This window comes from Carassius gibelio, chromosome B12, assembly GCF_023724105.1.
Source record: "Carassius gibelio isolate Cgi1373 ecotype wild population from Czech Republic chromosome B12, carGib1.2-hapl.c, whole genome shotgun sequence".
NCBI classification, from domain to species: domain Eukaryota; kingdom Metazoa; phylum Chordata; class Actinopteri; order Cypriniformes; family Cyprinidae; genus Carassius; species Carassius gibelio.
In genome coordinates this window covers 3,240,224-3,266,845 of record NC_068407.1, presented here as the reverse complement: position 1 = coordinate 3,266,845, position 26,622 = coordinate 3,240,224, and the positions used below count along the sequence as shown (strand labels likewise).

The following is a 26,622-nucleotide window of genomic DNA, read 5'->3' as shown; positions in this document are numbered from 1 at the left end:
GCTCAAGATTGTTTATCTGAGGAGTGAAGGGCACTCATGAAGACAGCATGTCAATTTTCAGATCAATTGTTAGCTCTTACCCTCCAGTCCTGGCATTGCATTTACATAGTAATGGCATTTGGACCTTCATCTGAAAACCTCAGGTTTCCACACTGATGCTTTACTAGGGACAGAAAGATAGGATGCGCTTAGCATTAATTTCAGTAATACTAACAACTTTCAGTTAAATATTGTCTGTGCAGATAATGGGGGTGAGTTTTTTTTTTTTTCTCTTCAAAATTCACGAACTGTAATGATAATGATGAGTAATCCTCAAAAAGTCATGGGGTTTTCTTTGAATCGTTTGTTTGGCCTTCTAGAGACTACAAGAGAAAGATGTAGAGGTGAATATGTAACTCTTTTAGCAAGTTATATAGATATAGGTGGCAAAAAGTGACTGTGTTTATGAAAGTGAAATTTTTTCAACTGATTTGTTCAGAACTTCTGATTCATTCAGGATAGAAACAAATCAAGTCACCATTATTTATATAGTGCTTTTACAATGCAAATGTGTGTCAAAATAGTGTGTCATTCTGCTGTGGCCAGACGAAACCATGAGTTTAATTCAACAACAAAATTCTGCAACAAAGTCAGATCGTACAGAGGAGTCTGGTTCCTGTGGTCTTATCCCAATGGCCGTCTAGGTGACACAGTTTTAGGAGGGGATCTGTCTCTGGGGCTCAGTTGACATGGTATCTGCTGACATTCAGGGCTGTAGGGGTCATTTATGAATGTGTATTTAAGTGAGTTATTGAATTATTCACTCAAGTGATTCATTTAAAAACACTGATTCATTCGGCAACACCACTATTATGTAGATGTAGATTATTGCTCTTGCTCATGTGATTTTGGTTACATCTAATATTCATATGAACTAATGAAGGAGTTATGTTTAATAAATAAATAAAAAGTAATTATATAAATAATTTAATGACATTTGACAAGTCATTAGTGTTGCCGGTGTTGGTTTTAAACATTGTGAGAAACCACAGCCTGTTCAAATGTCTCACAATAATTTTTTTTTTTTCTTTTTTTTTTTTTTTTTTGATAATGCATTGGATTTAGTCCGATCAATGATGCGTTTTGAAATCCTATTGTAGTCATCCTGGGCAATTTCATCTTTTGTGAGCATTACTGTTTTGAGATACTGACCATGAGTTTTTAAAGTAATAAAACAATTCAAAACCTAAGTAAGAAAATCACTATATTTTAAGAATGTTCCACTTCAGCAGCAGTTTTAATGCAAAACGAAGACAAAGCAGTGAAGACAAAACCTGAGTCATAGTATACTTAGACTTGGGCCAGTAGCCACATAGCAACATACTTAAAACCACTCAGAACACCCTAGCAACAGCATTAGCCTGGCAACCACCCAACACTCCCAAATGGAGTGTTTTCTTGTTATCTTCATTTGAAGGCCACAGTGTGAAAGCGAGACTGATACCAGATGCTTCACAATGGGAAAAATATGCTTTCTTGTTTGTTTGACTATTGTAAGAGTGATATGATCATGGCTATGTGCTAGTGTGCAATTCATGGATGTGCTCACAGTATTACACAAATATGTGCAAGTACAAATGTGGAACATCAAACAAAGAGACTCTTGGGCTCTTGGCTGCATGAAGGGCAGTTCTTCAAAATTCCATTCAGGTATTAATGCTCCAGTCTTGTTATGTTTCCCTCATTCAACTTACCACACAGTTGAAAATGAATACCTAAGGCTTCCAGGCAGGCTTGACTAGGCCATCTGTTCGATCCCCCCAGTGCAAAACCCCAGAACCGCCTCTAAGTATTCATTCTGAGCTCAAATTAGACCCGGTGTCCAGAGCAGCACGATGACAGTGAGGAGGAAAGAAAGCCAGAGACTGAAAAACAATTAATTACTAAAACAAGAAGAACTGAAAAACCACTAAACCCTCAGTCACATATGGTTGAGGAGTCTGTCAGTCAAGTTTTCAAAGGTATCCAAGGACTGTCCTGGAGGACCTGGAGTCATCCGCCAAATAAGCCTGTGAAGCTGGCACCTTAGATGGTACCGCAAGCCTCATTTAGCTTCATTCCATCAGCAGCACATGGCCATGGTCAAAACGACTGTCACAAGCTGGCACAACCCCAGGTGATAAGCGGAATCTGTTGGGCTAATTCCCAGCATAGACGATGAGAGAAAGATATCTTGGGCTGTGAAGGAAAAAAATGATGAATGAGCGAAAGATTGAATAGATAGAGAGAGGAGTGCGAAACGGCAATGACTGGCTTATTATCTTGAATGAATGTGATTTTGTAATAATACCAGGCACTTTAAAGTCAACGTAATATGTTTGAATGAAACCTGATATTCAATGAGAAACATTTGATGGATCAGGAATAGGGTTTATGAATTAGGATCTGTTGCTCGTGAATAGCAATTGTATTGCTTGATGTAAAAAGTTTGAGTTTTTAATATTGAAATAAATCTTTCTTAATGCATTTATCGAATTAAAATACAGTGAAATATTATCACAAGTTAAAACAACTTTTCCATTGTAATACACTTTAAAATACTATTTATTTCTGCAATGCAAAACTGCATTTTCAGCAGCATTACTCAATTATCCTAAGAAATCATTCTAATATGCTGATTTGAAGCTCAAGAAATGTTTATTATAGCATATTTTTTATGTATATATATATTTTTGTGGAAACATTTGTTTCAGTATTCCTGGATTCATTTAAAGTTAAAAATAACAGCATTTACTGAATAGGACATTTTGTCATGTGACGTGAAATTCTTTTAATTCGCTAAAATTATTTTGTTAATAATTTAGCATTAGATAATTGTGGTTGCAAAAACATAGCAATGGGAACACCAAGGTCAACATCAAGCTTCAAATTCCAAGTGAATGCATGAAATTATAAATATACCTTGACTGAAATGTACTGTAAGTTGCTTATTTTTCATTTTTGTACAAGAGAACCTGCCAGATGCATACAGGATATTCTATAAAATAATAATAAGATAAAAGTAACATAACTTGCATAATATTGGTTTCCTAGTGTCATGTATAAATTAATTATTTCATTTAATTTGCAATGTTTGCGAGAAATCTGAAACAAGCTGTATTGCTGGTAGCTTGAGAATTGAGAGAAAATGTTCTTTTCTATAGAAGTTGACATTTTGTTCTGTTGATTTCTTGTTTTTTGTTTTTCCAGCCAGATATAATGTGTTTGGTATACTCAGAGAGGACTGTTGTTGAATTTCTAAGCCGTGTGAGGTGTCACCTTGGATCACCTTCAAATGAGATGACTGGCCTGATCGATCTCTTTCACGCTCTCTGATGAATCAATAGTTTTCTCTCTAGACCACTAAGGCACACAGTTCAGAGTAGCGAGAAAGATTAAGTGTTGCCTCTTCTCTTTTTTTGTTTGTTTTGACTGCTGCTCGGGAAGAAATTGTTGAGGTGGCAGGAAATTCTGATGCTCTCTGATAATGCCTTGTGTTCCATCAAAAAGCAGTGCAAGAGAAAGACATACAGCTTGAAATGAAACAAATCACTTTCCTGATATGGTACAGCTCACTTCTTTTATTATTCCCCATATGCAGAGAAGTCAGCTTGGCAAATGATGACAAAAGAATTGGTTAAAAATACCGCTCTATTCAGACCCAGAACCTCGTGTGAATGACGCTAACTATGAGTACAAGCTAAGTGTTATTCACATTATGCGGTACGCGGGAAAATTAATACGGATGCGTGAGGAGATATTTCACCTGTTAAGTGCATGCAGTAAAGTTAAGCGTACTTAAGCTTCATTTATAACTATTGATAATACTTAACTGAGATTTGTAGAGAAAAACACAGCATTCAGAGCCAGTAACCGCACCAATCCACATTCACCCAAAAAATATTGAATACGTTTTCCATCTTCAAAGTTTGAGTTTTGTCCAAAAATATATCAGTCCAACATATCACACATGATGGGGAGATGAAAATGTGCTGCATATTAGGAATGACCCAGATATTTCCGAAGGACTGAGAGCTTTGATTCCATCCATTTTTCTCAGCTTTCCACGGTGGAGAAGTGAAGGAAGAGGCCATAACGTTCCAGCTGTCGTCTATTTGTCAGGACATAAAATGCTAACATTAAATAGAACAGAGAGAGGTGAATGTAAGACGAGATGCACAGCATACATCTGTGGTCATGTAAAACATGCCAAAGTAATAATCGTTGCACACGGCAGCAGATGCATTTTATTGCTTACAACAGAACTGTCCTCAAGAACATTATGTTCACATAAAGTTGAAGTATGCTGATATCCTGTCCTCCAACCGCCCGTGAACTATGCAGGGAAAGATTTCACATGAGGCTTTGAGATTGTGATAGGGGTGATTGAATAAACTCCTTTTCAGTCCTAAGGTATTTTCTATGTGTCATTATATGCATGCTAAATAATACGTGCTGTGTCCACTTTGCATGCAGCAAAAAAAAGATGTCAAGTGCACATTTTGCAAAGCTTGCATCCTGAGCATACGGTGTGTGCAGTGCGGCATTAACAATGACAGTCTTCGGCATCATTGGCTGGAAAGATAGCACATGTGAAAGTATGTAAGCATTTCAAAGAAGAAGCGCCTTTAGCATCTCTTTTAACAAGAAACCTTGATATCACTATGCAAAGGTTTTGTGCGGTTCTTCTGGTGAAACTTCATAAAAGGGTGTATGGAAGCGGGGAAAAAAAAGTATTTTTTAATAATATACTTCTGAAGTGGAGAAGTCTCAGGGGCGGTGCTTTGGTTTCTGGTCCCCATGAACATCATTGACTCGGAAACAATCCCCCCCTGTGATCACGTTCCAGGCCCCGTCTTTCTCGCCGGGCCCAAGGAATCGTCCTAACCATCCCCGAGTGCCAATGCAATTTGCATGGAATTCTCTCCTAACAGCTAAACATAAAACCGTCACAGAGGTGTAAGCAGATCGTACAGAAATGTAAAAAGGAGATTTTACGAGTTAGCCACTTATTCACTAAAACATAAAATAGTTATGAATTGCCATTAGAACAGCAGTTCTGTGACTATTCTCATGCTAAAAGTCTATTGACGTTCAGGGATTCTCACTGAAAGCAATTGACTTATACTGTAACAATAATGACAATAATAAGCTTCAAATGTGCGTCAGTTCCAAAAACATGTTAAAGGTTTGTGATATGTTATAAGGTATGTAACAGAAAAAGGAAAAAAAAAATGTTAGGCATTACATTCAAAACTATACAGAGATAAAATGTGAATCTGTTTATACTGCAACTTGCGTGACGAGGGTATTTTTGAAGTGCCATAGTATCTGAATCCCTTCAAAAATCTGAGTTGCACACTGACAGTTTTGATGCTTAATATTTGCGGTGAAGGCACGCAGATGTCATTTTTATGTCTCTTTTCACAATTAGACTGTCATTCTGTGTGGGTTACATCCACAGGAGACTGGACATGACGCACAAGTCAAAATAATCTGTGCAGAAAATTCACATCCTCATATTCACAAATAAACCTTTTTTTACGTATCTGTCAGATGTATATCTGAAGTCTGTTGTCTGCAGTGTATTACATAAATAAATTAGAATGAAGTGTTCTAAATTTACTAGAGGCAAGCAAAACAACTTGGATGCATTTGTAGTAAGTCACTGTATTACTATAGATAATTAGTTTATTAGAGTTTTGATTTACAAAAAGCCGATAAGCTCATAATCTCTGTAATGTTGTGACATTCCTGTTGTAGATTCAGTGGCAGGCTCATGAAGTCTTTACTGCAGCGGTATGTTCCTCTGCGTATCTCTGGCACTGGTGTTAATGTTCTCAGATCTAATTAACGAACACCCAAAGACCAACAGGATTTAGCAGTCCAATGGTGGACGATTCCTACGGATGCAAAGTTCTCATGTTTGATCCCAGGCTGCAGAATCTAATTAATTCAGTTTTACAGTTGATTTAGATTAAAAAGTACATAATATATGCATAAGTTCAAAGTCATATCATTTCATATTGATTGGCCTTTGACATTTTTCTTTATGGTGTCAGAACATATCTGGAATGAAATGGTACACCACTGATGTCCAATGTAAACGGTTTCCTGGAGAAAACCACTTACAGGCCACGACCTCAGTATGTCAACAACATATTCTGGGCTCACCTTCAGGGCTTTCCTGACTTAACCAAGGCACATATCTGCTGAAATCATGGATTTACGTAACGATAGCTTTGCTTTGAGGGGTCATAAGGGCTGTTTTCCGGGAATCAGGTGAGCACTTTCAGGTTTAGAGCCAAATGTGAGCATCATACGTGTCTGTGATGGTTCCACCTCCTCCGGGCCAAGCACGCTGGCGTTATCTCGCTTCGGTCTGCCATTACTGAGAGGTAATTGTGTTTCTCCTCACTGAATCTGTGGGGGCTCGGTATACACCTGTTGTGAGGATTCAATGGCATTGATTTTTCACACTAGGCTGTAAAACCTGTCTGTCACTAACCGCACAATCTTGATCTCCACGGGGAGGGAGGGGCGCGGGTGACATTCCTCTGACCTAAGAAACGCTCTCTTTCTGTGCTTTTCCATCTCTGTAGAGGTTCAAACAACAGGTGGGTAGACGGTCTTACCTCTTTACCTCCTACGAATCCATTTGTGGAGCCCTTAAAAACCTTTTAAAAGAGCGGGTTGCTGTGGATACGGTTAACTTAGTTGACGAAAGTTTGTGATGACAGCTGCGCCTTCCAATGCCATAGTAAAAAAAAAAAAAACAGCTTTTGTTTTGTCAGTCAAGCTCTATCTCTAAGGGTTGATATTGCGTAACATTAATGAAAAAAAAAAAAACATTGAAGGCCATTTAGTTTAAGCAGCTTACAATGATAAGTTGTGCATGCTTAGTTTGGTCCCTGTTGGTGCACATCATGATGCTATGAATATGTTTTATTCAGAATTAGCACATTTTAGCTTTATAAAGTGTTTTTGATGAATATTTTTTGTAAAAGCTATGTTAAATGTCTGTGTGCATGCAGATGAAATTGATACATCTCTCACAATAAAACTTCACACAGAAAACGCAGATCAGCATATGTAGTGGTATGTTAACAGTTCTATTGTTGGCTCACTTGCTGTTCTCCAGCAGCTCTCTGAAACCTCTTCTGCAGGCTGTTTTTTGTTGTTGTTAGGTTGTTGTTTTTTTTCATGCCAGTAATTTTAATTTGTTGTTGCAAGTGTTACATATTCAAGAGGGAAGAGCTAGCCTGAAAGTTCACACTGTCCTCCAGGCAGAAAGAAATAGTCTGGAAAGAGTGAAATGTTGTTGACCTCAGTTTTTCGAATCCAAAGCCTAGTAAGCTGCATTGGTTTCTAAAACAGCGTCCTAACTGAAATAAAGTCTTGTAAGTGACTGATTTGAATTTTTTTACATAGGCAGCAACTCTACAAATCATTTGAATAGAACTTCTCACTCACAAGAGACTCGGCACATAATTGATAGTGCTTGACTTTAGTATGCTGTTAAACTAACAAGGAAATATTTTAACAGTAACAAAGGTTTATGTATACTTTATGTGATCAAAGCTGATTATCTCAGCATCATTAGTCTTCAGTGTCACATTATCCTTCAGAAATCATTCTAATGTGCTTATTTTTTGCTCAAAGAATAATTCTTATTTTTTTTTATTATTATCTTTTGTATCAGGATTATTTCATTTATTACATTGAGGTGTTTATGCATGGCATGGGTGTCCTTTTCCCTGAGGCAGGCCTAAATCTGACCGCATAACATGTGGTTTTGCTGCAGGGTCTTCAGCATGGGACCACCACTCATTGATGTTTCGCCCCTTAACTCAGAACATCTCCTGGTGGCGGGGCAGTGAACGGGGACATCTCCCTGACAACCCCTGCAGCAAAACCTAATTAGATGATTTTTATTTTTATTTTTATGATTATCTTTTGTATCAGGATTCTTTGATTGATAGAAGGTTCAAAAGAACAATTATTTAAAATAGAAATCTTTTGTAACATAAAAATTTCATTACTAGCAGTTGATTATTTTAACACATGAATAATAATAATAATAATAATAATAATAATATAATAATAATAATAATAATGTATTAATTAAAAAGAATAACAGTGCAAATATTGTTTTCTGATTTTTAAATGCTGATTTTAAATCCTGCTTAAGAAACATTTATTCCTGTCATCGTCTTTTAATCTTGTTTTCTTCAGGATTATTTGATGAATAGGAGCCTCAAAAAAAAAAAAAAATAAATAAATAAAAAATAATAATATATATATATATATATATATATATATATATATATATATATATATATATATATATATATATATATATATATTAGGGGTGTAACGATACGCGTATTCGTATTGAACCGTTCGGTACGACGCTTTCGGTTCGGTACGCGGTACGCATTATGTATACCGAACGGTTCGTTGGAGTAATTAATTATATTTGAAAAAAAAAAAAAGAGAGAGAAAGAAATATAATGATATGCGTTCAACAAGGTAGCCCAATAACCCAAACAACGTAACAGGCAACGCCCCTGACACTCCCGAAGAAGAAAAAAACACCATCTTATATGTTTATGTTAGGCTACTCAGCAGGCGCTCGCTCACTCAGTACGCGCTGAAGGCTCGTTGCAAAATAGCCAATGCGTTTAACAGACTAGAAATGAGAAGATCCTCCAATAACCAACAGGTCTGGTGTTTGGGTGCACTTTGGATTCCCTTTAAGCTATAATGGTGATGGCAAGAGAGTGGTGGATAAATAAACAACGGTATGTCGCATCTGCAACATGACAGGGTACACCAGCGGGATTACAAAAAAAAAAAAAAAAAAAAAAAAAAAAAAAAAAAAAACCAGCGGGAATATCTGGGATATATGCGTCAGTACTATCTGGGAAAAGACGAAAAAAAGGAGAAACATGCACGCAGCAAACTATCCCTGCAGCATTTAGACACTATAGCTTACAGGGAATCCAACCCAAACACCAGACCTGTTGGTTATTTTAGGATCTTATATTTCTGGTCTGTTAAATGCATTAGACATTTTGCAACGAGCCTTCAGCGCGTGCTGAGTGAGCGAGCGCCTTAGGGGCCGTTCACATATCGTGCCTAAAAACGCATGGAAAACGCTAAGCGTGTCTTTCTCCTGAGGCGTCTGTCTTTGCTAAGCAACAATGACGTGCTCTCTCCATGAGACGCGGAAATTTCAGCGAAGGATAAATGGATTTGCAGCTCTAAAAATCGCTTGCAGTAGCTCTGCTACTGAATTTATTTCAAAATTGCAATCCATATACAACTATGATCAGCTGATCCTTCATCTTGGCTGAGCTCTCAACGTTGTTACGGGAAAGGATGAAGCTGATTGGTTGGTTCTTGTCACATGACCCGCGGTGCGCTTGCGGCATTCTGAAAAGTTGAGATGTTTTTACATTTTGCTGTATCTAAAACGTATCGAACCGAACCGAACCGAACCGTGACATCAGTGTATCGTATCGAACCGAACCGTGAATTTTGTGAACCGTTACACCCCTAATATATATATATATATATATATATATATATATATATATAAATGTTCTTGTTTTCTAATGCAGTCCCTTCATTAGTTACCTATTTAATTTAATAATTGCATGTTTAATTGACATCTCTCTTGCTTCACATACGAATTCATGTTATAGCAATGCATTCGCGGCATTGAAATTTGGCCAAATTTATAAAACATAGAAAACATTTTATCATTTAAAATACAAATGATACATCACCTTTCAGTGTAGGTTAGTTTTTATTTTTATTTTTTTATTATTATTATTTTTAATTTTTTTTATGTCTTAAAATGTTGTCTAAGTAGGATGCTCACTGGGTTTGAAACATTTCTTCTATCTCTGGATTACTTTTGAAGGAGACTAATGGCCATTACATTGGGCACTTTAGGACTGTTACTTTAAGTGCTTTGCTTCATCTGCTGCTTTTGAGCCGTTTTTGTTCTCTCCTTCTCTTTTTCCTTTGCACTTCATCTTATTTTTTTTTTCCTCACTGTGACATGTAGATGTGCATATATTTACATTATCATATATGTTTATTCATATGATAAAGTAAACCCCGTTCAGGGTGTGACAGGAATCCCATAGTACATCTTTAGCTCTAGCTTACAGCAAGACATGTAAATTAAATAATAACTCTATGGGGTTTTCCTTTGTAAAGCAGAGAAAAAAAGGAAATGAGCCCATAGCTTGAACTGTTTGAAGCTGAGCATTGAGACCTGAATACAAAGATATTTGTGGTAATTTAATGCTTGAAGTGCACCTGTTCAAAAAGTTGGGGGTCTGTCATTTCTTATTTATATACATATATGTGTGTGTGTGTGTGCGCGCGCGCCTTGCAAATGTATTCGTACCACTTTATTTATTTCACATTTATTATGTTGCAGTCTTACGTTAAACTGATTTAACTTTTTCTCTTTTTTTGTTCCACATCAATCTACACTCCATAGACCATAGTGAAAAAGCAAAAACAGAACCGTAGTAAATTGAAATAAATTTAAAACTGAAATAAGTACATTACTCATTACTCAGCTGAAACAGCCTCAAGTCTTTTTAGGTATGATGCATCAAGCTTTGCTCATCAGCATTTGGCTATTATCTGCCATTCCTCTCACTTTTTCACCTCTCAAGCTCTGTCAGGTTGGATGGGGGCAGAGTCAGACGCACATTTTCAGGTTTCTCCAGAAATATTTGATTGGGTTGAAGCCCAGTCTCTGGCTGGGCCACTCATGGACATTCACAGAGTTGTTTATAAGCCACTCTTTCTGTGTGCTTAGGGTCATTGTCCTGTTGAAAGATGAAACGTGTGCCAAGTCTGAGGTTCTGAATGCTCTGGACTGGATTTTCATTAAGGCTATCTATTTTGGTGCATTGAGCTTTTCTTCTACTCTTCTACAGTGACCATCAGCTTCTTGGTCACCAGTCTAGACAAGGCCCTTCTCCATCAATTGCTCAGTTTGGCCTGGAGGGGTTCTAGTTGTTTCAGATGTCTTCCATTATGGATAATGAAGGCTACAGTACATGCTCTTGTGAACCTTCAATGAAGCAGAATTGTTCTGAACTCTTCCCGATGTGTGGATTGACACAAACTTGTTTTTGAGCTCTACAGGCAGTTCTTTAGAACTCAGGACGTGGTTTTTGCTCTGATATGCATTATCACCTATTATGTGTGTGCCTTTCCAAATCATACTCATTCAATTGAATTTGCCACAGGTAAACTTCACTTGAAGTGTAGTAACATCTGCCAACAATATGAGTGCTCTTGAGCTAAATTTCAACTGTCCCAGATACTAATAATTATGCAATAATTGTTTTACATGTTGTTTTATTTAATTTTACATTTGCAAATATGTTAAAAACATGTTTTGCTTTGCCATTATGGTGTATGGAGTGCAGAATGATACGGGAAAAAGTAATTTAAAACAATTTAACATAAAACATAAAAAATGAAGGGGTATGGATATATAAATATATATGTTACAAAACATTACACTTTCAGTTAAATGCTGTTCTTTCTAACTTTTATTCATCAAAAATCATAAAAAGAGTATAATGTTTCCACAAAAAAAAAAAAAAAAAAAATAAATAAATATTGAGAAGCAAATTGAGCAGCAAATCAGCATAATAGAATGAAGGATCACGTGACACTGAAGACTGGAGTAATGATGCTGAAAATTCAGCTTTGCATCACAGAAATAAATGATATTTTAAAATAGATTAAAATAGAAAACATCTCATTTTTAAATGTAATAATATTTTACGATATTACTGTTTTCACTGTATTTGTAATCAAATAAATGCAGCCTTGATTGAGCATAACATGCTCCTTTCAAAAACATTTTTAAGATTTTACTGACCCCAAACTTGTGAATAATAGTGTACGTATAAGTTTATAAGTTTGACCTCACTGTAATGTCTGTCCGAGCCAAAAGGATATTGAGTTGCTGACAGGCCGTGACCAGATAAACTGCACAGAAGATCTGTATGTGTGAATAAAAACTTTCCCCGGTCTGAAGCAGGTGATGAATCGCTCAGGATGACGGATGCATTTGTGTACGGAAATCTTTTGATATTCGCTGTCCCGCTCTCAGCCCTGCCCTGCCATGTCAATGTCAGCCTAAAATATTAACATGGCAACAATTACTCTCCTGAAAATAACAAGAGAGTGACAGGGATAGGAGGAGAGGAGGAGAGAGAACTCAATAATTCTTAGTCCACCCTTCACCATTGCTTTTGACTTCAAGGCAATTCCCTAAATTGTAGTTCACATACAGAGACAGCGGTGTTGCAGGAATGAGAGGTGAAGACAGAAAGAGAAAAATTATACACTGAGCATTAGTTTACAGTAAAAAAAAAGAAAAATAGTAAGTGAAAAAAGCATTATGCAATAAACATGAAAATAAACATTTGAGATTGACGAAATATTGAAAGATTATACATTGTAAAATATAAAACAAATTGAAGCATTAATATTGTAATATAAAATATATAAAACAAGTATATATATATATATATATATATATATATATATATATATATATATATATATATATATATACATATATACATGTATACAGTACATACCAAAAGTTTGGACACACCTTCTCATTAGAAGAGTTTTCTTTATTTTCATGACTATGAAAATTGTAGAGTCACACTGAAGGCATCAAGGGCTATTTGACCAAGAAGGAGAGTGATGGGGTGCTGCACCAGATGACCTGACCTCCACAGTCACTGGACCTGAACCCAATCGAGATGGTTTAGGGGTGAGCTGGACCGCAGACAGAAGGCAAAAGGGCCAACAAGTGCTAAGCATCTCTCGGTGACAGTGTTGTGGGTAACGCGTTACAAAGTAACGCGTTAGAGTACTCTAATTACTTTTTTCCTGAAATGTGTAACTTAACGCGTTAGTTTCGTGCGTAAGTAATCAGTAACTTCGTTATTTTTTAAAAAAAAGTAATCCGTTATTTTAAGGAAAGGAAAATCCCGACTGCAGCCTGCTTTTTGTCAGACAGTAGTCCTAGGTCTACTGTGCCACCTGCGGATGTACAGTATCAGTGGAGCCGAAGCTCTGTGATCGTAAAGTCAATGGCTGTGATGCGTCTGTGCCCTGCGCCTGACCCTGTGTGTGTGTGTGTGGGTTTTTTTTTTCGAACTCCCGGCAAGATGGCAGAGAGGACAGCGTTTGGTTTATGGAAGTACGCACATTATTTTCAATTTGTCAACGAAAAAGAAAAGAACATAACGGTAAAATGCACACTCTGCTTTGGTGAAAAGCTTCTGTCGACCGCCAAAAATTCTACCTCAAATTTAACGCTACGTTTTAATCACTACTTTGAAGAGTAAATGTAAGAGGACTGTGTTAAAGCGAATTTAGGCTTGTGACTGTGAGTGACACTTTAATAATAATTAGTTCGGCTATTAAGCGATTTGTCATTTGCCTGTGTGGCAGTGAAGGATTTAATTCGGTTTGTAATCATTTTTGTTTGACAGGCAGCTGTTAATTTCTGTTAGAATTGGCTGGCTGGTTGTTCATCATTTTTAAATGGATTTAAATCTGCAAGCCTGTTTAAGGTTGTGTTTACAAGTAAGCATACTTGTACTTTGATAACTGCATTATTTAAAGTTAAAGAAAAATCAGGAGTTATCTTGTGGTGCTCATAATATACAGTAGCTACCCAGGCTGGGTAGGTGCGAATTTTGATTAATAATATGTTCTGTGATAATAAATAAATAAAACGCCATGTGGAATAGCCGATTGCTGACTGTCTTTCCTGTTATTGTTATCCTGCAGTGTTAATTTAGTCGGATGACTGACGTTATTCATTGTCGGGAGTCACGACTTCTAGGTGCATTTAAAGGGGCCGGGGGCTGTGTCTGTCGTGTGTGAGCCGCTGCGAACTGCTTTTAATTTTTGGTAACGCATGAGTACTCTAACGCGTTACTTTTATGAATAGGTAACGCTGTATCATAACTGATTACTTTTAATTGATGGTAACGTTGTAACCTAACTAACTACTTTCCAAAGTAACTATACCCAACACTGCTCGGTGAACTCCTTCAAGAGTGTTGAAGACCATTTCAGGTGACTACATCTTGAAGCTCATCAAGAGAACGCAGAGAGTGTGCAAAGCAGTAATCAAAGCAAAAGGTGCTACTTTGAAGAACCTACAATATGACATATTTTCAGTTGTTTCACACTTTTTTGTTATGTTAATAATTCCATATATAATTCCACATGTGTTAATTCATAGTTTTGATGCTTTCAGTGTGAATCTACAATTTTCATAGTCATGAAAATAAAGAAAACTCTTTGAATGAGAAGGTGTGTCCAAACGTTTGGTCTTTACTGTATATAAAGGATTTCTGAAGGTGTTGACGATGCATGGTCATGTGATATATATCTGACCAATCAGTGTCCAGTTTGCCAGTCTTGACTCTCCTGAGAGCTCATTCTGAGTGAACATGTCTGTGAATAGCAGTACGGGCATGTCAGGAGCAGTATATAAAAGAGCTGCATAAAAATCAATGAACCTTCTGTGTTTTTCTGCCCCTGAATCATTGGAATGTAACAGTCTGTCTGCACCTGCAGCAATTTGAGGGTCGACTGTGAATCTTTTGTGTGGCAAATAAATGCCGCAGTGGCCCATAATTAAACAAGTATCTTCTCAGTTTATACAGAGCGTGTGTGTGTTTGTGTGTGTTCCCTCCCTCACTCATGTTCGGTTTGCCATGCTCACCCTCCGCCAACACAAGATCCGCTCAGCTCTGTGAGTGCTGTCAGCGCTGGCAGGCTGATGGCTTCATTCACAGGGAGGTTTGACTCTCTTTCTGTCTGTCCGTCTGTCTTTCAGCCGTTCTCTCTCTCACCTCCAACATTCAATTAGCAGACGCTTTGCAGTCATTCTCCAGTTTGTTGGTGAAGCCAAGGTCAGCGTGTCATTTCATGCATGTTGAATTTGAGTTATAGAGTTATTAATCACCTCAGCTGATTCCTGATGGTAATACCACAATTTAAATGAACGAAAGGAGAAGGTGAAATGGATGTTAGAGGGAGAATGGATGGGTTTTCCTGCTTGCTGATGGAAAGCCATCTTACACACATTTAAGCATGAACAATCACAGATCAAATTCAATCAGACTGTTTGAACTGCAAACCTACTGTTAGCCAATGTTAATCGCTGGTTTAGTGGAAAACAGATTAATTTTCAGACTCGGGCCTAAATATGCTGTAAAATTTAAAAAGTCAGTGGTGTAGGAGCCTTGGCATAGTGGTTCACACACATTAAGCTGTGGTGGTCACGTGGGCAACACAGGTTTGCTTAAACATGGATGAATAAAGAATAAACAGTTGTAATTAACACTGTAATTTAATGTCCATTTCTTATTTACGTTTATTAAAATTTTTATACTACACACAGTTTAAAATAATACAAAATAAAATTAAATTAAAATAATCTGGGTCCTACAATGGATATATATATATCATGTTATTTACATTTTCAATGAGGGAACATTTAATTTAAAAGTCTTTGAAATTGATTTTGTGCTTCTTTGGGATAGCACAATCACTTACAAAACATAAGCTTTTAGACACGCACATAAGTCTGAAGTAATGAATTTAGGTAAAGGGGAGCAGAGCCAATGGTGGTTTTGTAGGAAAACATCAATGCCTTGAGCTTTATACAAGCAGCTATTTTTAACTAGTGCAAATTGATAAACAGAGCTGTGATGTGCATTCATTAAAATAGTATATAGAAAACTAAAATGTTTATAGGAAAAAAAAAAAAAATCCATCATTAAGATGTTTTAACACTTGTGGCCAAAATATAAGTCCTTAATAACACTTTCTCCATATCCACGTTTTTGTTTGGAGCTGTTTTGGATGGTTTTACGCTTGTAAATTGTGCTTAATCTGTGCATATTTCTCTCCTGATTCAGACGAGATGACTTTTTCATTGCAAAAGGATAGAGGACTCGTATTTGAGCAGGAAGCAACCGTTTTGAGAGAAAACCTGATATATTTGTTAATGACTAACACGCAGATTTCACTTTAGAAGATGTGTACTGGAGTCATGTGGATTATTGTGATGATCAGCTGATAGGACTCAAATTATGACGGCACCCATTCACTGCAGAGGATCCACTTGTGAGCAAGTGATGTAATGTTACAATTTCTTGGATGACCTGAGGATGTGTACATTTTTTGAATTTTTTTTGGGTGAACTTTTTCATACTTTTGCTGTATACTTGCACCAGTGATTTCTTGATTGGCACTTCCTGCATGAGCAACTTGTGCTTGGCAGTAGGTGAGTGAATTATCATGCTAATGCAGAGCACAGGCTGTGCTTCTTTATGGTCATCACACTTTCACAAGCACAATTGCCAGCATTTCTGCATGTCCATTATTACCATAATCCAGTAGTTCTTCTCTGCCATCGTCCCATAATTTGTTTGAAACAGGCGTCGTCGCTCCCCCTCGCTCTCTCCCAGGTTGCCCACACATTGCTATGATGGGCAGCGTTAGCCTTGAGAGGCTAGTGGGAAGCAAGCTAATGTAATGTAATTTAGACCTGCTTGTCAGTCCCGGCGACACCTACATCCATCAATGTCAAGCAACAACACGTCAATACTGGCCTCAAGGTTTGGCTGCATAACAAACCGCAAACTTTAACGTCTCACTTACTGTAGGTGTTTCCAGACATTTTGGTGGAGAGGGGAGAAGTGACTTAAGGGGAAGTGACAAGGTAACACTCCCTCTGAAACCTTCCTGATGTGTGAGAGATCAGGGCTGTGTGGTTCAGTTTTAATGCAGATTGTGCAGCTCAAGCGTTTACTTATAAATGCGCCTTTGTAAATTGTAAAGTTCATGCAATTTATGACTGGATGAGCCGTGCTTGAATACGATTATCTGCATTGTCATGTGTTATTGCATTACAGAAGAACAAAATAAATAGCATTTTCTTGTAAAACGTTCTCCTATAATACTTTTATTTACAATACAATAATTACAATATATATATATATATATATTTTTTTTTTACAGTGTTCCAGTGATTTACCACAGCTAAATACTGGTAAAAGAATATATAGCCTGAATGCACCGTAAGTCGCTTTGGATAAAAGTGTCTGCTAAATGCATAAATGTACACATAAACAGGATTTTACTTTTCCTTACATCTTGTAAAAGACATTTCAATCACTAACAGACTTGGCTATCTAACCATACAATATCCGAGTAATTCAAACAATTACTAAAATGTAAAGGCTTGTAGCTTGTTTGAGGCTATAATCTGATAAGAGTGATGACTTGATATACATGTCTTCAAGAGAGGCAAGCAAGGCTAATATTGGGAATTAAGAAGCTAGAAATGAAGGAGGTGGAAAAGGTTCCTGTGACTCCTTAGCTGATCTCAAAGTGACATCTGTGACTCTAATGAGCTCATCAGGCCATGAAAGTGGGGAAAAAAACACATCAAAGGCCTCACCTGGCTTTCATCATGAGGGAAGCTGTGGCGATTAAGCAAACCAGTCAATTAAAGGAAATTACTGCTCGTAACACTGTTCTCTCTGAAGTCGTATGATGGTTAGCTTTCCTTATTTACACACACGCACATTCACACACACACACAAAATACAAAATAAAATAAAACTGAATGAATGAACCAACTTGCATGAGTAAGCATGTAGCTCAAATAATGAGAGGATGCTAGCAAATCCAAGGTCATTGGTTTGATTCCCAGGGAATTCATAAAATGACAAAATGTATGCAATTTGGATACAACACACGTGACAAATATGTAAATGTAACTCAATTTGATTAAGTTTAATTGTATTGTGTTTTTTTCACAATAAATCATGTTTTAGAGCAGCTGTACAACTTGTAATGATTGCATTGTAAGAATGCTATTTTAATATATGAAAAATAGCTGGCACCATTCTAAATTCTTCAGTGTGCACTGTCTGAACTCTTCACAAAGGTTGGATGCAACCTGGAGTTGGCACAATGAACTATGAATTGTAATGCAAATTATTGAATATTACAAGATCAATATAAAATACTTTTCTGTTATTTTTACCGCCAAATTTTTCAATTTAAGAATTTTGCTTAACTTAAATTGCTTTTTACGGTACACTTTTAATCATTTATTTATTTTGTTGGGGATTAAACCCATGAACTTGGTGACCTACTGTTTGAGCTACAGGATTTGCTTAGGGATTATTTTCTCATTTTCTAATTCTTATTTACTCACTTTCACATTATCATGTTGTTTTTGTAATTCAGTGTGAACTGCTCCTTTAAAGCCTTCAAAAGTTCATAATTGTGAAACATGATGTAAGTTGGGTGCCATCTCCAAGTATTTCAATCCATCCTTCTTTCCTCCTCATCTTGTCATTCTGCAACTTCCTGCTACCTTCTTTTTTTTTCCTTCCACCTTGAACTTGTTCCATGGCCCACACGGTAGCGGCAAGCAGATTAATGCCCACTCTTTGAAATCTCAGTCACATCGTAGCCACTTTCCAGCCTTCTCCCAGTCGCTAACATAAATCATGCATTTCCCATCTGTCAGCGCTGACTAATGTCTATTGCCAGCTTTCCGACCGGATCCTTTACCTGACTGCAGCTCCAGTACAGAGCTGAAGAGAGCATCTACAGGACAATTAACAGAGCAATGGAAAGGTAAAGGGATAGTTGACTCAGAATCAATAAGTCACACTCAAGCCATTACATTTGCCATTACAAATCTCTACTGTATTTCCTTTTTGTGTGTCGTTTTGTATATAAATTTACTTATTTATTTATTGTTTTGGTGGGAGGGTGTAATGTTGAGGTTAGTGTCTGACATGCTTTTATTTATTTATTAGTAGTACTAGTAGTAGAAGTAGTAAATGTACACATTATCCAGGAAAGTTTTGTGAATTACATTTCAATTGGGGTTTTTCCATTGTGATACAATCAAAATCTGTATTAATTAATTAATTTATTTATTGCATCAGAAGGATAGTATTATTTTTTAGTTAGTAAGTGTTTCTATTTTTGTTTGTTCATTTCTTTTTAAATTATACTCCCTTACAAATAACACATAACTATACACCTCAAAGCAAGTTTCCCGAATTACGTTTACTTATTTTATACAATTTAGTTAGCATTAGTCCAAACATTACTTATTTTATATAATTTAGTTAACATTAGTCCAAACATTACTTATTTTATACAATTTAGTTAACATTAGTCCAAACATTATTACATAAAAATGTTAAATAATTACAAACCTGATGTGTATATATATATATATATATATATATATATATATATATATATATATATATATATATATATATATATATATATGTGTGTGTAGATGTATGACTTTCACCTTTTTATATATATATTTTTTGGCAATATAATGTTGAGATAAGCATATATTTGAAGTTAGTTTTATTTGTTTGTATATTAAGATTTTTCCATGTTAATATTAAAAAAAAAAAGTATTCTGATTTACATTTCTCATTCTTTATACAGTTTAGTTACTCAAAACATATAAAGTGCCGTGAAAAGGATTGTGACCCCTTCCTGATTTTTTTTTTTTTTTTTTTGCAAATTTGTCCAACTTAAAAGATTCAGATCGTCAGTTTCTTAGAGAGCTGAGTTAAATTTCACTAGCCACACCCAGGCATGATTATTGCCAGACCTGTTGAATCAAGAAATCACTTAAATAGAACCTGTCTGACAAAGTGGAGCATGCTTAATAAAGAGCAACATTGTCATGCTGCAATTTACAGAAATGCAAAGACATATGAGAAACAAAATAGTTGACATGTATCAGTCTGTAAAGGGTTAAACCCATTTCTAAGGCTTTGGAACTCCAGTGAACCACGGTCAGAGCCATTATCCACAAATGGAGAAAACTCGGACCAGTGATGAACCTTCCAAGGAGTGGGCGGCCTACCAAAATTACTCCAAGAGTGCACGACTCAACCAGGAGGTCATAAAAGAAACCAGAACAACATCTAAAGAACTGCAGGCCTCACTTCAATTTAGGTCAGTGTTCATGGTTCAACAATAAGAAAGAGACTGGGCAAAAATGACATCCTCAAGGCAAAAGCCACTGCTGACCAAACAGAACACAAATGCTCATCTCACACTTGCCAAATAAAAATATATATATATTTATTTTGTTTATCCCCAAGTCTTTTGGACAAATATTCTGTGGAGTGGTGCGAAGTTGAACTTTTGTGGAAAGTGTGCGTGTCCCGTTTCATCTGTCATAAAACCAACATCACATTTCATAAAGAGAACAACATACCAACAGTCAAACATGGTGATGGTAGTGTGATGGGACTCGGGCTGCTTTTCGACCATAATTGATGGAACCATGAATTCTGCACTCTATCAGAAAATCCTGAATAAGAATGTCCAACCATCAGTCTGTGACCTCAAGCTGAAGCGCACTTGGGTTATGCAGCAGGAAAATGATCCCAAACACACCAGCAAGTTCACCTCTGAATGGCTCTAGAAAAAAAAAAAAAACCTGGTTTAAGGTTCTGGAGTGGCCAAGTGAAAGTCTGAACCTAAATCTGTTTGAAATGCAGTGACATGACCTTAAATAGTGCATTCATACTCAAACACTCTAATTTGGCTGAATTAAAACAGTTCTGCAAAGAGGAGTGGCCTAAAATTCCTCCACGTTAAAGACTCATTGCCAGTTATCATAGATGCTTCCAATGGGACTAAATATTTTGGGATATTGTCTGGTGCACTTCTATTTCTGTCATCCATTTGGAGTGTGATGATAAAACCTTTCAATATAATCATTTTGCACTAACAGCTTTTCAACCATAAAGTAGGATGCACCTATTTTTCATGCCCTTTTCCCAGTATGTTTTCTGTAAAGGAGGTATTTTCAAAGACCTAGATAAAGTCTGACACTTTTCCCCCCTTTTTATTTGAAATTCAACATCATTATTCTGTCCTGTTAGGGCATGTTGTGCAGTAGAGCTCTCCAGGCTTCTAATTAAACACACGAGTGCTGTGGATTCTTCCTAAAACTGTTGGATGGTTTTATCCCGGAGCAGACATGTGGGCGACGACCTCCAAAACATATTCCAGGAACTTAAGTTTACGTCATGCATGAGACTCAAATCAATGAACAGAAGGCTATTTTTCACACTGAAATGTGTCATTGGATAGGTCTCCGTTTCTGGCCATACTCGCTATTTTTGGACATTTCAAGGAAATCATTCATGCTAGTGTGAGTCTGTAGGAGTAGTGATTTACAGGTCACTTCCAAACTTTAGTCTTTATGAATGTGTGCGGCAGGCATTGTTTATGGTTCATAAGACTAATGAAAATGCAGTGATTCCAATTGTTTGTGCATTGTAAATTGCTTTCTTGACTGAACTTTGCATGGCAAATATGGCTGGAAGCAGCAACTGTTGATGAAATCTGTTATATATAACTTAAAATGTTACTTGCAATTTATGAAACAAATGACCTGATATTTTAAAAATCATAAATGCTAGTTGCTAGACAACCATATGTCCCATCAATCCCATAAAAAAAAAAAAAAAATTCAATTATCTACAGATGCCTCGATAGATGCAGTGCCTGGTCCTTTTTCACTTAATGCATATAAATGTATAGCTGTTCAAAGTGTGCAAGAACAACAGCAACAATAATAATAAAAGGCAAGAGGATTTGCTGGATTCCTAATGAGTAATTCTGCCAGATGTTTGTGCCTATAATGAGATGCAAATTGGGCTTGTCACAAATAATTAAGTGTATCAGGTTATAATTTTAAAAAGAATTATCGAAAAACAGGTGACACGTGCTTTTTCCATGCACTGCTGTATGTTTTTAAGACGTGATATGCATTTAAATGCCCTATTTCGATCTTTTTAAACCACGTATGGCTCTACACAAAACTATGGTTATTTATTTTATTATTTGCATCAATGTTTCCATGACAAACCTTTAAAGGAATAGTTCACATATCAATGACGATTTTGTCATAATATACTAACCCTCATGTCATTCCAAACCTGTATGGGTTTCTTTATTATGTTGAATGTAAAATAAGATATTCTGAAGAATGTCATCAAACCGGTAATGGACCCCATTGACTTCAATAATATTTCTTTCCCTACTATGGGTTCTTGGGAACCCAGAATGGTTCTTCTATCACATGGATGCAAAAACCTTTTTTTTTTTTTTTTTTTTTTTACTTTAAGGTTTAATAGTGAACGGAAGGTTTTAAAGATTAACAACACTTGCTCTTTATGTTTTGTAGGCTGGAGAGGGGATCCCATTGATCAGTGGCTTGAGAAACTCTTACAGCTAAGCCTGAGATTTGTGAACGGGTCAAGGAGACCAGAGGTTAGTAGCTTCATTCTACCTGTGTAAGGATGGAGTGGGCTGTCGTTCTAGGTCTTCAGAGGATGCCTCTTTATTTATTTTGCCCGAGATGTCTGGCCATTCGTTTCCACCTTAGACAGTTGCAGGTTCTTTAAATCTAGGTTACGGTTATGTGTCTGCTGGACCACTGACGGATTGGGATTCTCCTCCTGATTTTCATGGGTTTTATATTGTTTTCCTTATGTACACTTTGTTTTATAGTTATTTTCATCACAACAGGAGTCTATGTGTGACCCGCAGGAGTCTAAAGCTAGTCTAGCCAAGGTTTTTTTTTTTTTTTTTTTTTTTTTTTTTTTAAGTATAGGCTGTGTGTGTCACAAGGTGTGACTCCAACAGAGTTGGACAAATGGTATTATTGTGCACCTCCTTTTCATGCAAACAAACCCTCCGCAATCACTCAGTGTGTGGCTGGCTGCTGAATTATTTATCTCGTCCTGCATCGATTTCATGAATTAGCAAAGAATCACCAGGCACTGAAGGTAGGAGTTGGAAGGGAAACGTGAGATTGAGAGCTGTCTGCAGAAACACATGCGCAGTTACGAAATAAAACGATTAATATTGAACAACTCTTTCATTTTCCTAAAATGCATGATTGAATGGGGACAGACAGCGTATTGTTTATTATTGCAGGGGAATTTTCCATCAGTCTACAATATGAGGCACATTAAAAACCTTGCTCTCTGGATGTGTTTTTGAAAGGAGAGGAAAATACTGCTTAATTGCATCTATGAACTCAATGAGCACTAGAAGTACAATATGTCTATCTGAGAACACATTCAGTTTACTCAGACTGGCACAAGACTGAATTAGACATGTTTAGCGTAGTAATGTGGTAATAAAAAGTATAATTCATCCAATATTATAGGCACTAAAAGGGTATTATGGGCGAGTAAATTATTATATTCTTGAACTTGCACAAAATGCTGCAAAACAATACAAACATAGTATTAGACTGTAGTTTAGTATGCATTACTGATGTCAATGTGATGACAGTAGGGTGGCTAATATGATGTCATTTTTTAGTAAATGATCTGTAATAGAAGTATTTGTCAGCACTAAATTGTAGCATGTCACTCAGATTTACGAAATAGTTGAGAACAGGAAATTCTAACTGCCTATTGAAGCTGACAATTTTATTCAACATACAGGGATGTAATCTATTTGGGGAAAATGTGCTTCATTACAGAATTAATATCATTATTTCTAGTGATTTGTACTTTGGTTCTATTGGAAACAAGTAATTGGACTCACTTTTTATTCTGCATGACTTATTTAAACCTACAAAGTTCATATTTCACAGGTAATTATGGCTTAGATCATTTCTTTCATCAAGATTTATATAGCCTATGGTTTTGTACGTTGCGCTGAACTAACATGACAGTCAAACCATTATACTTAATATTTATTTAAAACAGCCAAAGAAATGGAAATAATTGGCAACCACTGTGTTTGTGCGGTTTATGATCTCTTTGGTCACCAGAACATTGAGTCTTTGAAACTGTTTGAATTTTAATGCATTTTAATGAATTCAGATTATTTCTGAATGTGTGACCCTGGAATACAAAACCATTCATAAGGGTACATTTTTGAAATAGAGTTTTAAACATCATCTAAAAGCAAAATAAATAAATAATAATAATAATAATAATAATAATAATAATAATAATAATAATAATAATAATAATAATAATAATAATAAAATTTTAGGACAATATTTGGCAGAGATACAACTATTTGAAAATCTGGAATCTAAGGGTGCAACAAAGACTGAGAAAATCACCTTTAAAGTTGTCCAAATGAAGTTTTTTAGCAATGCACATTACTAATCAAAAATAACATTTTGTTATTTACAGTGGGAAATTTACAAAATATCTCCATGGAACATGATCTTTACTTAATGTCCTAATGATTTTTTGGCATACAAGAAAAATCTATAATTTTGATGAAATATACAGGGAAAATGTGTCTTTTGTTCAACTGAAAAAATAAAAATAAAAAATGCACAAAATGAATGTGCTTTTTGAAATCAAATCATACTTTATGAAATGAAACATCTATTTTAATAATTGTTATGCAGGTATAAACAAGTGAGAAAGTGAAAGTCCAAGTTTACATTTTCCAAGTATGGTATCCCATACTCTGAATTGGTGCTCATTTAACCCTACCAAGTGCACACACACAGCAGTGAGAGGTGAACACACATTCAGAGCCGCGTCTCACAGACAGCAACGGTGAACCGATATCTGCTTTGAGAAGTTCTATGAATTTCTATACCCTTTATACAGTATTGTTCAAAATAATAGCAGTACAATGTGACTAACCAGAATAATCAAGGTTTTTAGTATATTTTTTATTGCTACGTGGCAAACAAGTTACCAGTAGGTTCAGTAGATTGTCAGAAAACAAACAAGACCCATCATTCATGATATGCACGCTCTTAAGGCTGTGCAATTGGGCAATTAGTTGAAAGGGGTGTGTTCAAAAAAATAGCAGTGTCTACCTTTGACTGTACAAACTCAAAACTATTTTGTACAAACATTTTTTTTTTCTGGGATTTAGCAATCCTGTGAATCACTAAACTAATATTTAGTTGTATGACCACAGTTTTTTTAAACTGCTTGACATCTGTGTGGCATGGAGTCAACCAACTTGTGGCACCTCTCAGCTGTTATTCCACTCCATGATTCTTTAACAACATTCCACAATTCATTCACATTTCTTGGTTTTGCTTCAGAAACAGCATTTTTGATATCACCCCACAAGTTCTCAATTGGATTAAGGTCTGGAGATTGGGCTGGCCACTCCATAACATTAATTTTGTTGGTTTGGAACCAAGACTTTGCCCGTTTACTAGTGTGTTTTGGGTCATTGTCTTGTTGAAACAACCATTTCAAGGGCATGTCCTCTTCAGCATAGGGCAACATGACCTCTTCAAGTATTTTAACATATGCAAACTGATCCATGATCCCTGGTATGCGATAAATAGGCCCAACACCATAGTAGGAGAAACATGCCCATATCATGATGCTTGCACCTCCATGCTTCACTGTCTTCACTGTGTACTGTGGCTTGAATTCAGAGTTTGGGGGTCGTCTCACAAACTGCCTGTGGCCCTTGGACCCAAAAAGAACAATTTTACTCTCATCAGTCCACAAAATGTTCCTCCATTTCTCTTTAGGCCAGTTGATGTGTTCTTTGGCAAATTGTAACCTCTTCTGCACATGCCTTTTTTTTAACAGAGGGACTTTGCGGGGGATTCTTGAAAATAGATTAGCTTCACACAGACGTCTTCTAACTGTCACAGTACTTACAGGTAACTCCAGACTGTCTTTGATCATCCTGGAGGTGATCATTGGCTGAGCCTTTGCCATTCTGGTTATTCTTCTATCCATTTTGATGGTTGTCTTCCGTTTTCTTCCACGTCTCTCTGGTTTTGCTCTCCATTTTAAGGCTTTGGAGATCATTTTAGCTGAACAGCCTATCATTTTTTGCACCTCTTTATAGGTTTTCCCCTCTCTAATCAACTTTTTAATCAAAGTATGCTGTTCTTCTGAACAATGTCTTGAACGACCCATTTTCCTCAGCTTTCAAATGCATGTTCAACAAGTGTTGGCTTCATCCTTAAATAGGGGCCACCTGATTCACACCTGTTTCTTCACAAAATTGATGACCTCAGTGATTGAATGCCACACTGCTATTTTTTTTGAACACACCCCTTTCAACTAATTCAACTAATTGCCCAATTGCACAGCCTTAAGAGCGTGCATATCATGAATGCTGGGTCTCATTTGTTTTCTGAGAATCTACTGAACCTACTGGTAACTTGTTTGCCACGTAGCAATAAAAAAATATATACGAAAAACCTTGATTATTCTGGTTAGTCACATTGTACTGCTATTATTTTGAACAATACTGTATATATATATATATATATATATGTATTGACAGTAGACAGTATTGACATATATATATTATATATATAAAATTAAGCTTAGAATCTTTTTGACTTGATTTTTATGCATATATTTGTATATATATATAAGTCAATCGCTCACATTTGTGTCAAAAAATAGTGCAAATAGTGATTAAATAATTTCTTGGATTATGCTAATAATT

General features: G+C 36.2%; 1 protein-coding gene across 1 annotated transcript in view; it reads left to right on the top strand.

The window, feature by feature from the left end:
• Window positions 1–26,622, top strand: part of LOC127969499 (cadherin-18-like) — a 201,280-nt gene that overhangs the window by 32,800 nt on the left and 141,858 nt on the right. The window contains exon 2 of the mRNA XM_052571505.1: window positions 22,382–22,467. The gene's annotated coding sequence lies outside the window, so the exon portion shown is untranslated. The remainder of the gene's footprint in view (window positions 1–22,381; window positions 22,468–26,622) is intronic.